The sequence below is a fragment of the Ictidomys tridecemlineatus genome, chromosome 12 (assembly GCF_052094955.1).
Source record: "Ictidomys tridecemlineatus isolate mIctTri1 chromosome 12, mIctTri1.hap1, whole genome shotgun sequence".
Lineage (NCBI taxonomy): Eukaryota > Metazoa > Chordata > Mammalia > Rodentia > Sciuridae > Ictidomys > Ictidomys tridecemlineatus.
The window spans coordinates 76,759,375-76,765,141 of NC_135488.1; the positions used below are offsets into that span (position 1 = coordinate 76,759,375).

Here is a 5,767-nt window from a genome sequence, read left to right on the forward strand (position 1 = left end):
TGTAACCTATTTGCAGCATTTGACAGTTAGTCATATTCTCCCCGAAATTTCTTGCTATTTCTGCTCAGATTTCATCTTGTTAGAAAGGACTTTCCTGAGCATTCTGGGTTAAATAGTCAACCAATTGATCCTTTCTACTGTCCACCCCATGGCCTACTCTGTAGTATAGATTTCACCTGATCAATTTTATGCTTGTTTATTGGGTTCCTCCATTATTTCAATCTTAGTTTGTATAAAACAACAAATGGCATCTTTGAAATGATAAAGGATATTTGAATATAGGCTAGGTATTAAATGATATTAAAGAATTACATTGGGCTGGGGATGTGGCTCAAGCAGTAGCGCGCTCGCCTGGCATGTGTGCGGCTGGGGTTCGATCCTCAGCACCACATACCAACAAAGATGTTGTGTTTGCCGAGAACTAAAATAAATAAATAAATAAATAAATAAATATTTTTTAAAAAATAAAGAATTACATTAATTTTTGTTAGGCGTGGTGTTCATGTGAAAAAATTTAAAAGTCCTGTAAGTTAGAGATGCAGAATGAAGTATCTACTAGTGAATTGAATACTATTTGAAATTTTCTTTTTTTTTTTTTTTTTTAAAGAGAGAGTGAGAGAGGAGAGAGAGAGAATTTTTAATATTTATTTTTTAGTTCTCGGCGGACACAACATCTTTGTTGGTATGTGGTGCTGAGGATCGAACCCGGGCCGCACGCATGCCAGGCGAGCGCGCTACCGCCTGAGCCACATTCCCAGCCCTGAAATTTTCTTTACTCAATAAATAAGTCCAAAATTTTGGGCATGAGCAGTTGGGATAGTGGAGCTGTTATTTTCACAGATTTTTAAAGACTATAGGAAGAGGCAGTTTTGTAGGAAATGAGTAGGAGAAAATAATGGGTTTGGTTTGCACGTGGTAAGTTTGAGATGTATATAGATACCCAAGTAGAGACATTGAGTAAGCATTTGGATACAAAAGTCTAGAGTGCAGGGAAGAGATAAACATCTGTGAGTCAAGACAACATGATATTTAAAGTTATAAGAACATTTAGAAAATTAAATTTAACTAGAAAAAAAAAGCAAGAAGTCATCTAAGGACTAAGCCTATTATAGCACTCCAAAATCTAGAGGCCAGAATTGGGGGAAAGTCATCAGAAAAGATGAGGAAGGAGTGGTCACTGAGGTGGGGGAATAAATATGGCAATCTGACAGCCAAGTGAGGAAGGGCCTCCTCACCAAGAGTTTCAAAAATGGTTATATAATTAAAATATTTAGTGAATGAATAGAGCATAATAATTTATTTCTCTACATCAGAATGTATAATAATTTGGGGCTGGGGATGTGGCTCAGGCGGTAGCGCGCTCGCCTGGCATGCGTGCGGCCCGGGTTCGATCCTCAGCACCACATACCAACAAAGATGTTGTGTCCGCCGAGAACTAAACAATAAAACATTAAAAATTCTCTCTCTCTCTCTCTCTCTCTCTCTCTCTCTCTCTCTCTCTCTCTCCCCTCTCTCACTCTCTCTTTAAAAAAAAAAAAAGAATGTATAATAATTTAAGATATAAAATGTCAAAACTTTTGTGATAATATTTTAGATTTTTTAAATAAAATATTTTTATGCAAATTGTGGTTTGAATAATTGCTAAGTATTACTGATAATTTCAGAATTAAATTCTGGTTTGAATTATTGTAGTGGACACTTTTTTATTTGTTTCGTACTGGGAATTTAACCCAGGGGTGCCTTACCACTGATCTACATCCCCAGCCCTTTTTATTTTTATTTTGAGACAGGGTCTTGCTAAATTGCTTAGGGTCTTGCTAATTTCTGAGGCTGTCCTCCAACCTGAAATCTCCCTGCCTCCCAAGGTGTTCTTGATGAGAACAACTCAGTGAGAACCTAACTCTAAATAAAATATAAAAAAAAGGGCTGGGGATGTTGCTCAGTGGTTAGGCACCCCTAGATTCAATCCCAGTACCAAAAAAAAAAAAAAAAAAAACAGAAGAAAAAAATCAATAATGTTTTTTTTTGTGTGTGTGTGTGTGTGTGTGTGTGGTTTTTTTTTTTTTTTTTTTCAGAGTTCTTTCTTCTTCATGGCCAATACTCTCATCTCCTAGCTGCTTGGAATGTCAGCTGCTGTCTTACAGATGTATCCCTCACTAAGAATACCCTTGGACTATAAGAAACTGCCTCTCCTAAAGGTACACACTCTACCAGTAGGAAGTCCAAACCAAATGACTGGCTGAGAGTAACAATACATAACCTGGCCCCTTCTCTCAGTTTGGGACAGCTATACAACTATACATTTATATATAAATTTATATACATTTATCTGTAAATATATTTGAAAAGCCAGGACATTTGTTCCGTAGAGTTTTCCATATGCTGTAGTCAAAGCAGTTTTGCATAAATGTATATAGATATGCATAATTATGTTCTTTTATGTGTCTCCTTTTAAGGACATCCCTACTCCAGAACTCCCTATAGGACAACTGAGGATTGGAATGAAACCTGACTGAGATCCATTCCACTTCATGCATACCATTCCACCTTCCTCACTTCCCCAGAGGCATTTCTCCAGTAAACTTCTGCAGGCAACTCTCCACCTCAGAATTTGCATCTAGGGAACCCAGCTTAAACAGTGTTCTACCTGAGGAGGCGCTGTCCCCCAACGTAATTGTGCCATTTTCAAAATAATCTAGAATTTATTATTTATTGGAAAAGCCAGGACATTTGTTCTGTAGAGTTTTCCATATGCTGTATTTGTCTGGTTGTATCCCTGTGTGCATTCCTTATCTGATCCTTCTGTAAACTGGTAGTATAGAGGCTTAATTACATTCACCCCCACCCATTTTCAACCTTGTGAAATTTAAATGTTGGCTTCTGATGCTAAGAGGAGGAAAATCCAAAGCTCCCCAGGATCAGAGGAGATTACTCATGATTATATGCGCCCCTTTCCTACCTCCCTCATCCCCCTTCATCACATAGACTTGGTATCTGCAACCGAAAGCCATTCCATTTACACACTCAGGACTGGGAACAAATGACTGGAAAATGTGTTTACCTGTGTTTAGTCTTTTTTTTTTTTTTTTTAAAAAAAAAAAACAACCTACATTTAGTCTTAGACACTAAATACCTTCCTCCCAGAGTATGATTATCTTTTTCTTACCCTGTAAGGAAACCAAAGACAGCAACACCATCTCTAGATTATTTGCATGTAGAATTCCCTGTCGTTATTAATTTTAAAAGCCATCCTGGCTTTCTTCTGTCAAACGGTTTGATTGTGGATCACATTCTTTCAACGACAGCTGGTTAATCATCATGCTTTTATCTGGCACCTGCTGCGTGATCAGCGTCATTCTTGGAGAATTCATGCTGATTAAATTCCCTGTAAAACAATTAGGAAGCTGTATCTTGTTTTTGCTCTGTCCTCATCTCCACCCCACAGTTCACACAAATTTATTCCAAAAATCAAATAAATATTCTTTCTTTTGTATCAATTCACTGTTTTTGAATTATCTATACTATGCCCCATTCTGTTAAGAGTTGATAACACCTTAGACAATTATGATTTTTCAAAGCAGTTTTGCATAAATATATATAGATATGCATAATTATGTCCTTTTGTGTGTCTCCTTTTAAGGAAATGTGTTAAGATTTTTTTCCCCTTCATTTAGGTATTTAATGTAATTACAAGCAACAGAAACCAGGATGAGCTGGCTCAAGGGGGAAAATCTTATTGGAAACATATGAATCTATCACATAGAATCCAAAGAATTGACCAACCAACCATGAAGGGCAGAAGCCAAGGAAGCTCTGGAGACCCTGGTAACAACTGCTTTGGAAACTTTCCTTTCCTTTATTATGCCGTTAACATGACCAGTCCAAACTCTCCGTTCTCTGTGTATCACAATTTAAATTCAAAATCTTCTGGAGGGGGCACAATCTGATTGGTTCCCATGCTCTATATCCTTCAGTGCCCAATACAGAAGCCATCAGCTACATGTAGCCATGGAGCACTTGAAGTGTGACTACCACAATTGACAAACTGAATTTTTTTATCTAATTTTATTAACTAACTTAAAGATTAAAGCAAAGTGAAATATTTTTCTGTTGCACACAACTTTCTTATTTTGGTGTAAACTGAACACATTTTACCTTAACTATTAAAATTTATCATTTAAATTGAGATGTGTTGCCACTGTAAAATATACCAGATTTTGAAGACAGTATGGAAAAAAGAGAAGGTAAAATGTCTTATCAATATTCAAGTTTTTAATGATTACATGTAGAAATGATAAAATTTTGGACATATTGAGTTAAATAAAATATTCAAAAGTATTATTTTTACTTTAAAATATAGCTGCTATTACAAGAAATGTTGCTATTACTAGAAAATTTTAAGTTTTACATATAGCACATATTATATTTCTCTTGGATAGTGTTGCTTTTATAACTACTGAGGATTTGCTTCTGAAGATTAAGCACAATTCTAAAAGACTGAATGAAAGTTCTGAATAGATTGGACACCCTCAAAAGGATCAACTACCCGGTATAAAATAACAAATAGAGTGGTTTCTGGGAAAACATAATGTGCCCAATTTTTAGTGGAATACATCTCTTCCACATTATTTGGCTATTTCATTGCAATGCTCATTATACCATTAAGTAGTGTTAAAAGCTGTTATCTCAGACTTTAACATTTGATACTACAAATATTCCCATCTAACCAACATTTATTAACAAAACCCCCATCCTTGTGAAACTGAAAATCTAGTAGCAATGAGAAAGATTATAAACAGGTAAGTATATAATGGCCAGTTATAAATAGATGTCCTGAAAAAAATAACAGGACATGCTCCTTATCTGGATGATTAAGAAAGCCAGATCAGGTGACAGTAAAAGAGAGATTGGAATGAAGGAAAAGGATGAGTCATGTGCCTCTCAGGAAAATCAGTTCTCGAAGTAGACAGAATTAGTTTAGCATGTTCAGGGTCCTCAAGGAAGCTTCTGTGGCAAAACACAGAGAGAAAAGAGAAGAGTAGAAAATGGAGTCAGAGCAGGGAGTTGAAGTCATATCAATTTCACGGTCCTCAAGATGAGGTAAATCTGAGTGGAATCCTTTGCAATGCTGAGAACAGAGAATGACCAGATCCTATTGATATTTTTCATTATGATTCCACAAATCATATAGGTAGGACTTGATTTTATGACCCAATTTTTTTTTAATGTGGAATTTTCCCCTCATGCTTAATTAAAGGATTATCAACTCTTACTTGATTTCCTGGCTCTGAATTAATCTTTTGAAAAAATTAAATGAATTGTGGAAAAATAATACAAATTTGCAAAAAAAAAAACAATTGAAAATTTAAATCCAGAGCTATTTCCCTTCTGAATTAATTTGAATCCTGAAAATTTTCTATGCCCTTTCTATGTGTATGCCCTTTTCTACACCAATTCCTACAAATGAAAATTATAGGACACAATTATTTACCTAAGGGAATAAATGTTATTCATGGAAGAAGCTTTCTAATGGATAAGAATTCTTCCAATTATTTTGGATGCAAAGCTTAAAAAAAAAACAATAATTCATTCAACTGCCTTTAACACACAAAGGAATAACCACCTATAAAACTTAAAAGAAACCACAAAGAAGACATGAATGCAGAGACCTATAAATTTTTAAAAGCTAAATAAATGATAAATAACCTAATACAAAATGTATATACATAATAACTGCCAATTATGCAGAAAAACTACCACTTTTTAT

General features: G+C 35.1%; 1 long non-coding RNA gene across 1 annotated transcript; it reads left to right on the top strand.

The window, feature by feature from the left end:
* Positions 1-2,059: 2,059 nt before the first annotated feature.
* On the top strand, positions 2,060-4,923 carry LOC120884957 (uncharacterized). The gene is made up of 3 exons (XR_005727418.2): positions 2,060-2,198; positions 2,457-2,670; positions 3,675-4,923. It is a non-coding gene; the product is annotated as an uncharacterized LOC120884957 (long non-coding RNA).
* The last annotated feature ends 844 nt before the right edge of the window (positions 4,924-5,767 follow it).